The 16,302-nt window shown below is 34.4% G+C and overlaps 1 protein-coding gene across 2 annotated transcripts in view; it reads right to left on the reverse strand.

Annotated features, from left to right (window-relative positions):
* Window positions 1-16,302, reverse strand: part of CTNNA3 (catenin alpha 3) — a 1,348,033-nt gene that overhangs the window by 1,301,351 nt on the left and 30,380 nt on the right. The gene's annotated exons all lie outside the window — the stretch shown is intronic.

The following is a 16,302-nucleotide window of genomic DNA, read 5'->3' on the forward strand; positions in this document are numbered from 1 at the left end:
TCCAAACACTGTAAATTCCAAAGTGGCTTTAAGAACTTAAAAAGTAGAAAATTTTTAATTGACATGCTATATGATACTTTCAAGAAGGTATCAAACTTCTAAATTACTTAAGAATATTCCAGTTATTCCTAACAGAAATTAGGTCAGGGTAACTAGAGAAAAGTAGTTCTTATCTTACCTCTAGATATTTGCTAATTACCCCTACAACATTAATTTAACTAATAAATGTAATTTAAATAGATTGGATTATTTAGAATTGTTATTAAAGATGGGGGCAGGAGATCTTGGTTTTTTGCCCCTGCTGTGTTTCTTCCCTATGACCATGGTTAACAAATAGATCATTAGGTTAGGAAATTTCAATTTGGGGTATTTCTATATCAGTTTCAATTGGAAAAATATTTATTTAAGTGATACATTGGCTTCATTCTTCACATTTATAATTTTCCCTATATTTTTCTACAATATTTTGCACTGCTCAATCCTTTTATACAACAATCAGCCCATTTTATTAATTTTTTATTTTTTATTGAAGTATAGTCACTTTATAATATTGAATCAATTTCTGGTGTACAGCATGTTTCAGTCACACATGTACACACATACAGCCCTCTTCATATTCTTTTTCATTATAGGTTACTACAAGATATTGAATATAGTTCCCTGTACTACACAGTAGAAACTTGTTTATTTTTTATGTAGTAGTTTTTAAATACAATCCCTCATTTAGCCAGCAGAGGGTATCATTTGATTCAGAAAAGCTACAGTATTGAGTCCAACAACATTTATTTTTATACTTGAACTCAGAACTGGGGCATACCATCTCAGCTTTCCTTATTAAATGTGTTTAGAAATATCCCATTTTATTTTGCCCATATAAATTTGACTTATAGAACCTATATTAGTGTTTAATACTTCTCATCTGTGACAAAGTCTACCATTATTTCCTCCTCTATCAGCTCAATGAGATGCATCCTCATGGTACTGCAAGAAAATAACTACAAGGCTGAGAAGTAGCAGAAGTGGGTTCAACTATTAGAATGACTTTCCATAACCCTAGGTTTCCTGGGACAAAAATTACCAACAGACAAAACTCTACATAAGCACTTCCAAGCCCCATTAGAAAATTCAAAAACAAATTAAAAAAAAAAACTGCACTATAAAACAAAATTTCTCTTCAAAATTACATGACATTTGTAAACTGTGTAATCTTTTCTTATTGCTCTGTTTAACATTTGCTAATCATCCATTATATATTACAGGCTAATTTTAGAAGCTATGTTTCCTGTTATCACAGTATTACTATATTTCTCATGAGCATACAATGTTATAACTAACAAAGTCCTCATACAAGCTACAAATTCTTTATTTTACAACTAAACACCCACTTCAGTTTGAAAAATCATGAACATTGATTTGCCTGATTTACTCTAAAAATAAAGATTTTACTATAATTAGCTAAAATCATTAACTACCTCAAATTCATCTTAACTGAAGATAATAATTTTCCATGTTTCTCTAAAGCCATTATCACACACATCAAGTTTACTGTTAACTATGGCAATAATTAAACAGATCTAAAGGCTCAGAGTGATCTCTCTTTTCATGCTCCCAGACTTGCACTAATGACATAGCCTTTATACTAAAGCATCAAATTTTCCAAGGAGAAAAGAAATAATCATTCTCTTCCTCAGTTGTGATTCAAAATAGGAAATTATAGCTTCTTTAGAAGAGAATTCTATTTCATATAATGAAAGCAAGTTTTGGGTTCTTCACTCTGCAAAATCATTTTTAATATCTGAATATGGCAGTTTCTTTCCTCATATAACAACTAATTAGGTGGCCATGTAAAAATCGTATTTTACATTTGGAAATAAAGTATAACATCTCTTCAACTGTTACTGATTCTATCATAAAATTTCATAACTTTAATTTTCTAAACTGATATATTCTCTATAATATTAAAGAAATACTTAGAATTATTTCTTGAATTAACTTATAAGATAAGCATGCAGAAGGAAACTGAAAAGTCTGTTTTGCCAGTAATTTCCTTATCCTTTTTGCCAATCATCCACACATTGTAGAATACACATATGGCTAATATTTTTTTCTGTTTTCATCTAACCATTTAATTACACTTACTTGTCAACTCTGAGTTTGGTTCCTGACAGAGGCGCTCCTGAACTAAGTATCATTCAATGATTTTTAGTTCTCTTCAGGTGCCTTACGAATCTACATCTAAAGGCCTTGTTAGTATCTATTATATTTGTGGCAAAAAAAAAAAAAAAACCTTTTAAACAATAATGCTTTGAAAGGAGGAGAGACTGACTGACTAGTGAAAAGACACTATGTATTTAAAATAACCCTTTTTACTTTTAGTAAAAATGCCTCCATATTATTTTATGCTCTATTTGAATTTTCAATACTTTTTATAGATTTCATTTTATCCTGAAAACAACTTATTACCTCCCTAAACCATTGCAGTGGGCTCATAACATAATATTCACATCAGTGAGCAAGTCTAGACCAAACTCTCTGACTACATTAAGCATGATGAGTTTGAGGTATGAGTGGTATGTGCAAATGAGTTCCCATGGGCAGCCGAAAATTCAGAATCCTGAAGCTCAGGAGAAAAATCAAGATATGATAACTATGCATCTTTGTTACACCTTAAACAATAAGACTAGAAGAGCTTTTCCAAGACTGAGAGTAGAGGGAGATAAGGCGCCAAGGATAGTATTTAGCAAAATGAGTTACCCATTAAGGGTAGGAAGAGAAGGGAAGTTATGAAAAGAACAGGCAGAAAGGCAAGACAGAATTGGTTCAAATTCAAGCTCTGCTTTATTCTGCTTGGCCTCGTCAACACTGACTCCCATTTACCTTGCTTTCCTCACGTGAAATGAGACCTATAAAGTTGTTATGATGATTAATTACTTATAAAATTACTCATAGAATCTAATGGAGTGCTAATTACAGTGTTAAAAAATTCATTAATCAATTACTGTTATTTTGTGAAAAGATAAGTTTCTCTTTGTAGAATTCTACTTTCCCAAATTCAAATGCCATTGAATTTTAGAAGGCTGTGGTGAAAGCAAACAGATTGTCCATCTGATTTAAAAATTGGTGAAGAGTCATTAAATTCACGCATTTTTATTTAGCAAATTGAATCCATTTCACCAAGGGAAGTTCTACTTCGTCCATGATAGTAATTTGTAATTAGGTAACAAGGAATCATGGTCCTAAAATGGAAGAGCTTAAGAGCTGCTTACAAAGTCATGACAAATGCTTAATAAATGGAAGACATACTAATACATATTAATAAATTGTGTATGTTTATTTAGCAGATTTAGTATGGGATGGTTTAAAGATAGAATATGAATAGAATATGAAACCAAAAGCAAAAGAATGTTTACAAGAAGCAAAAAAATAGAAACCTCTGGTGCCTTGTTCCCACGTAAGACTTATGGAGTTGTGCCAACCTGCCTCATTCCAGAGCAGAGAGCCAGTCAGTCACTGAGGCTATATTAGAGAGAGAGGAAGGAAATCCTTTCTCCCACTCTCTATTTCCAAAGATAATAACAGAAACCTAGAACGTGATGGATTTCACTACCAAGTAGCCATGTTTATTTTACTCATGTCCCCACTGACTCTTTAAAAGTCAACTCTGCTAATTTTCCATTATGAAGCACAAGATATATACATACAAACACATAGAAAATCCGTTTTTCAAAACTTATCCCTAAATTGTCCAAAAAATAACTGCTATCATCACTAAACTTAAACTATAACATCATTCCTATCAGGCCTTCGATTGTACTGAAAAGAAGGGAGCCTATCACAAAGTAAAGAAAAATAATTAAACTCAGCTGTTAACATAATGAATCACATTTTTTTAACTCTAAATAATAACCCTGTCCGACTATCTGGGTAACCCACACACATGACCCAGCTCATTCCAGCTTTTTTCTCCCTGGGTCTTGAGTACAAAGAATTAGATTGACACAGTCAATCATGCTCCTCTATTAAAGTTCAGCTGATGGAACTGGTCTGTGAAAAGCCTGTTTTATTTTAATTTTTGTAATCATATTCTGTATCCCTCAGCCTCAGTTCCATTTCCTTCCGCCCTTCCCACAGGCATCCAATCTGTAGTAGTTTATGGGTATCTTTCCAACCAACTTTCTTTAACTTTTTTTTACATATGATATATATCTTTACAATGATATGTGGCCTTTTGTGTGCATGAATTTTTTAATTTACACAAACAATATTGTACTTCCCATTTCTTTCTACTTCTCAATCTGTCTCTCCCTCTCATTTTCTCCCCTCAATATTATGTTTTCATGGTCTATGGCTGTTGAGTTATAGCCTTAGCCCACTCAATATAGTCCTAGCTCCACCTTGCTTTTCACTGCTATAGAAGCAAGACATTAGATTTCCCAGACTTCTTTGCAACTTAGAATAGCCTATGACAGAATTCTAGCAAATGAGATGTTGGCAGATGTTTGCTAAGGGGGTTTCTGGCAAAGCTTTTACTTTCCCTATAAAAAATATGTCAGACAATGTTGCCATGGCCCTTTGCCCTTCCTGTGATATGATGCCTGGACATAAAGCACTCTTACTGCAAACCTGAGGAAAGATGACACAGTAGAATTACAGAAAGAGCTTAGGTCATTGATGTTATCAGTTATGAACTTTTCACCTACAGATTTCTTGTTACTTGAGAAAAATGAGTTCCCAAGTAATATAATTGATCTAATTTGTGCCTTTTTTTACATTTGTAGAAAGCTATCAGATGCATTTATAATGCATTTTATCTGTGCATATTTCTTTTCAAGTATAACTAGGTAGTATCCAACTCTTTGCTATGAGAAACAATGCTATAGTAAACATTCTCATACATGTCTCTGTTTGTACCTATGCAAGAGTTTCTCTAACATATATATCCTGTTGAGGGCTGAATTGTGAGCTTCCCAAAAATCATGTTTATAGTCCTAACCCCCTGCACCTCAGGATATAGCTGTATTTAGAAATGAGGTCTTTAAGGATGTGATTAAGCTAAAATGGGGCCAGAGTTCTTGGTTTTATTTCAATATAAATAGTGTCCTTATAAGAAGAGGAAATAAGGACACAGACACACACAAAGAGATGACCATGTGAGGACACAGCAAAAAAACAGCCATTTGCAAGCCAAGGAAAGAGGTCTCAGGAGAAACCAAACCTACCAACACCTTGATCTTAAACTTTCAGCCTTCGAACTATGAGAAAATGAATTTCTGTTGTTTAAGCCACCCAGCCTGTGGTATTTTGTTTTGGCAGCATTAGCAACTAATACAATTCAGAAGTATAAGTTTCTGGATCAAAATGCACATGAGTACTCAATATCAACAAACATTATCAAACTGGTCTCCAAAACAACACTACCAGCAGAGCATGTGGGTTCACATGTCCCCATCTCTTCATCAGTACAAGATACTACATGACATTTCAACTTCTGCCACCATGGGAGGTGCAAAGTTGATCTCATTGTCATCATTTTCATTTCTGATCACCAATCTAATTGGTGACCTGTTTTAGGCTGACTAGTCATCCATTCAACACTCCTTTCTGTAAATTGCATACCTGTATGCAATTTTTTTTTACCCATTTTTTTAACCATTTTTCTCCTAGGTTGCCCATTTTTACTTATTGATTTATAAAAATTTTATATATATATATATATATTCTATATACTATTTTTTGTCAATTATATTCCTTGAAAATATCCTCTCCTTGCTTGACATGTCTCCCTTTGTATTCTTAAGCATTTCACATCTATATGTAAAAGTTCTATTTTCTTCCCATCCTTATAGATACTAGGTTATTACCAGACATTAATTCTTGCCAATCTAATAGGTATATAAACTATCTCATCATTTATTTAATCTGTATTTACCTGATAACTAGTGAAACAAACTAAACATCTTTCCACCTATTTATTGGTCATTACAATTTTCTCATCTATGAATTATTTTTTCGTTTATCATGGACCCATTTCACTGTTAAGACTTTTCTTTTCCTTACTAAATTTTTAGGAGTTCTTTATAAAATGTTATATTAGATTATTTTCATTGAATGGTCTGTGAGTCAGCTATTTCTACAACAGCGCTACATAACAAACCACCCGAAAACTCAGTGGAATAAAACAACATTTATTCTCTCTTGTTCATTTTCAGGTTGTCTGGGAGTTGTCTAATGCAGGATGGGCCTGGCTGGGCTCACTCCAAGCTATAGTTTTGGAATCCAGATTTATTTCACATGTTTGTCATCCTATTTGGACAAGTAAACTACATGTTTTTCCAACAGCAACAATAAAAATATAAGGACAGTTGGAAACACAATGCCTCTTAAGGTATAAACTTCAAACTAGTACCCTGCCTCTTCTTTCAATGGGCAAAGCAAGTCATACTGCCAAGTCTAACATTAATGGGGCAGGGAAATATATTCCTCCTCTAGTGGGAAGAACTGTAGTCACATGGCAAAGAGCACGGATACAGAGAAGGAGAAGAATGGGGGAACAATAATGCAATCCACCTTATATGGATGATTGGTAAATACATCCTCTCATTTGGTAGCTTTAATTTATTTTCTTTTATGTGACTTTTTTCACAAAGAAACTTCTTGTATTAAAGTAATTAAATATTTCAGTCTTTTACTTTATTATTTATATTTTGGGGGTCCTACTTAACAAATTACTTCCTACCCTAAGGTCATAAATACACGCTCCTATAGTTGTCCCTAGGAGAATACAACCAAGAGGACCAACAATCAATATATTTTAAATTACCATATGCATAAATGCAAAACTATATGATATAAACTAAGAGCAAAGGCACCAAAGTTAAACAAGTAACCAAAGTTAGAAATAATTACCAAGGATGACTACTTATTACAGGTGAAATTTTGAGCCCACTCTTTTAAAAATATTAATGGATACAGGCTGACAAAGATGAAAAAGATGCAAGAAATCATAAAGAATCACGAAGCTTGTCTTTTTGATCTAAGTACAAGACCACAGGAAAATGTATACAGTCTTCTCAGGTCATGACTTCTTGGAAAAAGAAAAAAGAAACTTTTATAGACCTTAATCATAAAACAATATATGTTGTGATATATTTTTAAAATATATGAGTATATATGGTGTAACAGTAGGAAATTCTGCAATAGTTTGGGTAAAAAGGAGGCCCCATCTACTAATTTTTCAAATTAAAACCACTTCTCAATTGCCAGACTGGCAGGGAGTCCAGTATCTCTCTTGTTCCTCAAATCGTTCAAGAACTCTGGGGGCCTCTTGATCCACAAAGCTCAGAGAAAAAAAACAGAGAATTTCATTAGAATACAAGTGGGCCCTGTTGAAGGCTGCTTGTGTCCTGTTCCTAGCACAGTTTACTGATGAAAACTGATCCCCCAGAGTTCCACGTGACCCCTCTGTCTACTACGCTCTTGCCTTTGCTGCTGCAAATACAGTGGCCACAGAGATTCCTCAAGAGAAGCAGCCTGCTCCAGCAGAGGTATGGCATGGCAGCCATGCCTGCAGGTTTTAATTCATCAAGAACCAAGTGGCTGGGTCAGGAGGACCTTCTGCCTCCAGTCACACAAGAGACCAAACAGCCTTTTCCATTGGGCATTGCAGGCCACAACAGGGGTCCTAGCCTAAGGTCTTTGATGTTCTTTCTTACTACAACCTTTTTTAATCAGGATCGGTCCAATGCACAAAAAACTTTCTAGTAATAAATACAAGGAAGGAGTCCAGGTCTTTGTTCTTTTCCTCTCTGAAGGCTCCCAGACTCTTTACAAACTTCCTCCAGTCCTGCCAATGTTGACCAACCCTGCAGGTAAAGGAATACTGGCAAGGGCAACATTTATCAAACCAGAAAAAGACTCTGCTACATCAGTACCTGAGACATAAAAGGGTAAAGACCTCAATAATGATTTCAAACACTGGGGAGAAATTTATCTTACCTCACAGTTGCCAGATAAAATACAGAATGCCCAGTTAACTTTGAATTTCAGATAAACAATGAATAATATCCTGGCCTACGTCCTATGCAGTATTTAAAACATACTTATACTAATAAAAAGTATTGGTTATTTACCTAAAATTCAAACCTAACTGTGTGTCTTGTTTTTTGTGTTGTTTTTGTTTGTTTTTTGGATTTTTTGCTCAATCTGGCCAAACTACCTTATTTAACCTCATGAATGGAACACAGTGGGAGAAAGGGGATCTAGAACTCCCTTGTGCCTAAAATTTAATGCAGCCACAGAGCCAAACCTTCACATCCATGTATCCTGACATCCTACCAGAGACTGGAGGCTGAAGAGCCAACCAAAAGCCAGCTCTCATCCCCTTACTGCACAAGAGCTGCTTTTTAGATAGCCAGAGATGCTTCCTGGCCACCTCCCAGCAATATATTTCTAACTACTCTCAGGTGGAAGATTTTAGTTCCCAGAAATGCAACATGGTATAAAAGGGGATAAGGGAAGAATGACATGCTGTGCCCTAGAATATGAGAGCCTCAACAGTGGAGCAGACACAAAAACAATACTGGCGGACGGGTATTCTAGAGATCAGATTTTATGCACCTGTTAGAAAAATGAATTTGAATTGCTTCAAATTATCTAGGATTAAATTCACCACCAAGTGGAGGACCAAATAATAGCAAAAGGGGAACAGTTGCCCCAATGAATATGTACCTCCCATAGCCCAGAAATTTAGCAAGATACTTGCCCACCACTTTAAGATTTGAGAGGGAAATTCTGTAGTTCCAAAATTGATAGTGACAGAGCTCAAAAGGGACTCACTTATGACAAACACCGGGACTGAATAAACCTCTTGTCTTTCAAAAATAAGTAAGTAGAAAAATCTAAAATTAAAAGACTTTATAACAATAAAAGAAGAAGACAATATCTTAAAGATGCAAGGGGAAATTATCCTCACGACAAAAGAAAATTTAGGACACAACTACTCTGTGCTCTCAGTGAAATACCCAAACATAAAAATTCTAGTTAAGAAGTGATGGAGATGCTAAATAAAATGAAAAGAAAGTTGAGTGAAGTGAAAGGTCAAGATAAAAAGAGACCTAGCAAAAATTTAAAAATAAAAGAGTTCAGCAAACTCAGAGACAATAAAGAAATTAAAATCTGCTCTGGAGGAATCACTCCTCTCCTTTACCATCTGCCTCTCTATCAGCAACTTCATCATTCAAAGAGCAAAAGAAACTAAGAATGGAAGGGCTACCCTGGGCTTAATTCTTACCAACAAAGAGGAATGTGTTAGTGAAGTGAAAGTGACAGGAACCTTGGGAAAAATTGAATATATCACCTCAGAGTTCATTATAGCCAAGGAAGAAAACACAAAGCAAAGTAAGACAAGTATCTTAGATTGCTTAGCAGTTCAGAGAAAATATAAGAATTACCCAGAGCTAGAGATTCTAAAAGGAAAGATAGATCAAAAAATAAAACCCACTACTTCAATCACAAATGAGAAAAAAATGGGAAAGAACGTATGTAAATATAATTCAATGTGGTGTACAAGGAGCTTCCTAGAGGCTGAGATTCCTTAAAGGACATACAAAAGAACAAGGAAGAGGATAAAGGTAAGGATGAACACATCAGTGTAGTATTGGCCTATTAGAAGAGTGGACTAAACCCACGATGAGCAAAGACTTGGAAAAAACAGTCAAAACAACACAAAAACTTTTAGGTTGTATTCAAGGAAGGAAGGATGAGAAAGGTACAACTTCCCTCCTCTACTCCCAAGCAGGTTTCATGATGTTAACAAGTTACAGATAGGAAATAAAATGATATTTTGAGTTGGCTTTCATCTTGTCTACCAAGGAGCATGGTCTTTAAAATGGAAAGATTGTGCCAACAATCTTGAGAAGAAACTGATAAACCAGATGGGAGAAAAGATAGTGAGATAGTGTTTAAATGTTTAGATAAATGTCCATTTCCAGGGGTATTCTATTACAGCAGGGGTTCTCATTCTCAGCACTATTGACATTTTAGACTGGATAATTTGTTGTGGGGTGCTGTCTTGTGTAGGATATCTAGCAGCATCCTTGGCCTCTATCCACTAGATGCTAGTAGCACCAACCTCCTAGTTGTGACAACCAAAAGTGTCCCAAGACATTGTCAAATGTCACCTGGGAAACAAAAGTACTCCGGGTTGAGATCCACTATATTACAGAGCCCTGAAAAACTTGCATAAATTATCACAGAATTATTATTTGCATCTTTGAGTAATCATGGCATAGGGAATTGTCAAATGTTATCTCACATATTAAAAAAGATAGGTTCTGAAAATTAAAACCAGTAAATTTGATGTTGATCCCCAGCAAATTTAAATACACTATCAAAATATTATTAACTGGAAAAGAGAGCAATGATCTCATGAATTCTGGTATAGTTTCATTAAGAGCCATTCATACTAAACTAATATAATTTTCTTCTCTTCTTTTTTCAATATCATCACTAGTGAGGGTAAACTGGTTTCACTAAAAAATCTTCTGAATATTTTCTAAAATCTTCTTTGACAAGAAAAAGAAATTTTAGCTGTGTCATACACTGTTGGCTAAAGTGTATCTCATAAAAAATCTTTTTGGAAAACACTCTGGCAATATCCACAAAATTTTACATGCACAAATTTTTAGACTAAGCAAATATTTTTAGGAATTTGAACATGTGTATAAAGATTCATGTCAGGGATTGCAGTACTGTGTGTGATAACAAAAAGATAGAAACAACCTAAATAAATGTTCATCAAGGAGGGAGTAGTTAAATTAATTGTCATATATTCTTTCATTAGTGTGATTTTAACTGTGACCAGAGAAAAGCCTTAGGAAATACACAAAATCCAATTGGATGTCATTTCCCTAGCAGTAGGAGATATTAAAAATATTTAATAACCAGCATAGCTTAGGAGTCTAGCCTGGAGATAGGACTTGGAAAGCCTGACTATGCCAGGTGTTCACCCTTTAGTTGCTGGGTCTAGGGAAGGTCTAGAGGGCCCCAGGCAGAGACCAAGTGGAAGAAGGCCACTAGTGAAGGGAAAGGGAGTACAAAAGCATGTCATATTTTAACAACTTGTATGGCCTTACTGGGGAATATCAGTCCTCACCAACAGACAGAAACAAAATTAAAATAACCCAGAATAGCATGGAACAATAAATTGGTTGAATTCAACCAAGTGGCACCTATCATGAAGAGTGAAGTAAATTTATATGTACTGATATGAAACAATTCCTTTTTTCCCTTCATATGTATTTTTAATACAATTTTTAAAGGTTACACTCCATTTATACTCATTACAAAATATTAGCTATTCTCCCCATGTTGTACCATACATCCTTGTAGCCTGTCTTATTCCCAATAGTTTGTACCTCCCACTCCTCCACCTCTATAATGCCCCTCCCCATTGGAAACCACTAATTTGTGGGACAAATCTTTTTTTAATTTTCACAAGAAACTGGTAGCAGTTTCCTTGTGAAACGATGACCAGAGAACTGAGGGCCCAGATCAAGGCAGAAGGGACATTTATTTTCATTGTATATCCTTTGTGGCAAATGCTGTAGGTTAACTAATACCCCTTCCAGCCCTGGCCCAACTTTCCTCCTCTACTAAGTATACCAGAAAGCTAAAAAAAATCTGCTCTTCTCAGACTCACTGGCAGCAGTGGGACACAGATTTCATCAGCCAAAGAAAGCTTCGGTGAGATTTTTTAAAGGTCACAGGCATCAGATCCTTCTAGGAAAGTTGTAGTGGGACTTCCAATGCCCAGTGCAAGAGCCAGGAATGGTGGAAGCTAGTACATCTATAGGACCATCCCTCATGTATAGCTGGACATTTTTCCTAGCTTCACTGCCTCTGGCTATCCAGGAGAATCTATGAGCTATCTAATGTCACTCATAAAACTCTTTCAGGAGCTAGCCAGAGGAAACTCTTGTTTGCAATTTTACAACCGACACCACAAAAATACAAGGGATCATAAGAGACTACTATATGCAACTATATACCAACAAAAATGACAACCTAGAATAAACAGACAATTTATTAGAAAGGTACAATTTGTCAAGACTGAACCAGGAATTAATAGAAAATGTGAATAGACAAAATACCAGTACTGAAACCAAATCAGTTATTTAAAAATTCCCAACAAACAAAAGTCCAGGACCAGATGGCTTCACAGGTGAATTCTACCAAACATTTAGATAAGAGTTAACACCTATCCTTCTGAAACTATTCCAAAAAATTGCAAAGGAAGGAACACTTCCAAACTCATTCTGTGAGGCCACCACTACTCTGATACCAAAACCAGACAAAGATATCACAAAAAAAGAAAATTACAGGCCAATATCAATTATGAATATAGATGCAAAAATCCTCAACAAAATACAAGCAAATCAACTCCAACAGTGCATTAAAAGTATCGTATACCAGGATTAAGTGGAATTTATCCCAGGGACACAAGGATTTTTCAATATCCACAAGTCAATCAATGTGATACCCCACATTAACAAACTGAAGAATAAAAACCATATGATCACTTCAATAGATGCAGAAAAAGTTTTTGATAAAATCCAATAGCCAGTCATGATTTTAAAAAACTATCCAGAAACCAGGCATAGAGGGAACATACCTCAACATAATAAAGGCCATATTTGACAAACCCACAGCTAACATCATACTTAATGGTGAAAAGCTGAAAGCATTTCCTCTAAGATCAGGATCAAGACAAGGATGCCTACTCTCTCCAGTTTTATTCAACACAGTTTTGGAAGTCCTAGCCATAGCAATTACAGAAGAAAAAGAAGTAAAGGAATCCAAATTGGAAAAGAAGTAAAATTGTCACTGTGAATGACATGATACTAAATGTAGAAAATCCTAAAGACAGTACCAGAAAACTACTAGAGCTCAACAATGAATTTGGTAAAGTTGCAGGATACAAAACTAATATACAGAAATCAGCTGCATTTCAATACACTAACAATGAAATAGCAGAAAAAGAAATTAAGGAAACAATTCCATTCACCATCACACCAAAAAGAGTAAAATACCTAGGAATAAACCTACCCAAGGAGGCAAAGGACCTGTACTCTGAAAACTATAAGACATTGATGAAAGAAACTGAAGATGACATAAATAGATAAAAAGATATACCTTGTTCTTGGATTGGAAGAATCAATGTTGTTAAAATAGCCATACTACCCAAGGCAATATACAGGTCCAATGCATCCCTGTCAAATTACCAATGACATTTTTCACAGGGATGGAACAAAAAATGTTAAAATTTGTATGGAAACACAAAAGACCCCAAACAGCCAAAACAATCTTGAAAAAGGAGAATGGAGCTGCTGGAATCATGCTCCCTGGCTTTAGACTATACTACAAAGCTACAGTAATCAAAACAATATGGAAAAACCAATATGGTACTGGCATGAAAACAGACACATAGATCAATGGAACAGAATAGAAAGTCCAGAAATAAACCCACACACTTATGGTCAATTAATCTATGAAGAAGAAGGCAAGAATATACACTGGAGAAAAGACAGTCTCTTCAATACATGGTGCTGGGAAAATTGGACAGCTACCTGTTAAAGAATAAAATTAGAACATTCTCTAACACCATATACACAAATTAACTCAAAATGGATTAAAGACCTAAATACAATCACTCATGTGGAATCCAAAATATAAAAATAAAAACAAGGACACTAATGAACTCATCTACAAAACAGAAACAGACTCACAGACATAGTAAACAATCTTATAGTTACCAGGGGAAAAGGAGTGGGAAGGGATAAATTCAGGAGTTTGAGATCTGCAAATATTAACCACTATATATAAGAATAGATGAAAAACCAAATCTATTCTGTATAGCACAAGGAACTATATTCAATATCTTGTAATTAGTAACATATGGTGGAAAAGAATATGACAAAAAATACATATATGTTTCTATATAACTGAAGTATGTGCTGTACACCAGAAATTGACACAATATTGTAAATTGACTATACTTTAATAAAAATATTTTTAAATATCTTGTAATAATCTTTAATGAAAAAGAATATGAAAATGAATATATGTATATACATGCATGACTGGGACATTATGCTGTACACCAGAAATTGAGACACTGTAACCGACTATACTTCAATTTAAAAAAATAATAAAAATAAAGACCTAAATGCAAGACATGACACCATAAAACTAGAAGAGAACATAGGCAAAACATTCTTGGACATAAATTGTAACAATATTTTCCTAGATCAGTCTCCCAAAGCAAAAGAAATAAAACCAAAAATAAACAAATGAGACCTAATCAAACTTAAAAGCTTTTGCACAGCAAGGGAAACCATAAACAAAATGAAAAGACAACCTACAGAATAGGAAAAAATATTTGCAAATGATGTGACCAACAAGGGGTTAACATCCAAACTATACAAACTGCTCATACAAATCAATATCGAAAAAACAAACAATCCAATCAAAAAAATGGGCAGAAGACGGTAAGCAGACATTTTTCCAAAGACAAAACAGATGTCCAGCAGGCACATGAAAAGATGTTCAACATCACTAATTATTAGAGAAATGCGAATCAAAACGAAAATGAGTATCACCTTACACCGGTTATAATGGTGATCACTAAAAAAATCTACAAATAAATGCTGAAGAGGGTGTAAAGAAAAAGAACCCTCCTACACTGTTGGTTGGATTGTAAATTTGTGCAACCACTATGGAAAACAGCATGGAAGTTCCTTAAAAAACTGAAAGTAGACCTACCATATGATCCAGCAACCCCACTTCTGCGTATTTATCTGGAAAAAAATTAAAGCTCTAATTCAAAAAGATAAATGCACCCCAATGTTCATAGCAGCACTATTTACAATAACCAAAACATGGAAACAACCCAATTGCCCGTCAACAGACAATTGTTGGCTTGAGAAGATGTGGTGTATACACACACACACACACACACACACACACACACACACACACACAATGGACTATTACTCAGCCATAAAAAAGAATGAAATATTGCCATTTGCAGCAGCATGGATGGATGTAAAGAATATTATACTTAGTGACAAAAACAAATACTATATGATATCACTTATATGTGGAACCAAAAAATAATGCAAATGAATCTATATACAAAACAGAAACAGACTCATAGACATAGAAAACAAATTTATGGTTACCAAAGAAAAGAGGGAGACAGAGAGGAACAAATTAAGAGTATGGGATTAACAGATACAGACTACTATACATAAAGTAGATAAGCAATAAGGATTTACTGGATAGCACAGGGAATTATATTCAATATTTTATAATAGTCTATAATGGAATATAACCTGAAAAAAAACAAATAGATCACTTTGCTGTACACCTGAAGCTAACACAATATCGTAAGTCAGCTTACACAGTGATGTATGTCAATTTTATCTCAATTGAACTGTAAAATAAAAGAATAAAAGAAAAGAAAATGGGCAGAGAGTATAACAAGGCAATTTATGTAAAAGAAATAAAATAGGCTAATAAATATCTATAATAAATTGCTCAACCTTACATATTACGAAGTGCGAATCAAAAAACAAGATATTTTTACCTATCAAACTGTCAAAAGTGAAAATTTTTGATAGAGTATCATCAGTACTAGTAAGAGTTGGGGACATAAGCTCTCAGCATACCCTGTTAGTAGGGGTATAAACTGATATGAACTATTTGAAAAGAATATGACAACAGCTCTCATATTTTAAATCATGTATACTCTTTAACTGTTTGGTTGATATTACCAATTAAAGGTAATGCTGATTAAATTTTAAAATGAACATTCCTTTTGACTCAGCAATTACACTTCAATTAATTTATCCTAAAGATATATTCATAAAATACATCAAGATATATAAACAAAGATATTCATATGGCATAGAAACATAAAAAAAACAAAGAAAAAATATGGGAAACAACAAACATATCCATCAATACAGAATAAGCTAAAAAAAATCATGCTACATCCATATAGTATAACACTACAAAGCCACGGAAAAGAATGAGGTACATCTACATGAATTGCTTAATTAAATGTAACTCTCTTCATTTGGGGAGAAGGGGGTACAAAAGATGCAGATCAATATGTGTAGCATTATGCTTTTTTTTCTTGACCTAAATCACGGTTCTGTAAATTAGCAAAAAGAGCAGAATGCATGGATATTGCATGGGCAACCAGCAGTGCTTATCATAAATTATTTAATTCTTAAAACC

The sequence above is a fragment of the Camelus ferus genome, chromosome 11 (assembly GCF_009834535.1).
Source record: "Camelus ferus isolate YT-003-E chromosome 11, BCGSAC_Cfer_1.0, whole genome shotgun sequence".
Classification (NCBI taxonomy): Eukaryota; Metazoa; Chordata; class Mammalia; order Artiodactyla; family Camelidae; genus Camelus; species Camelus ferus.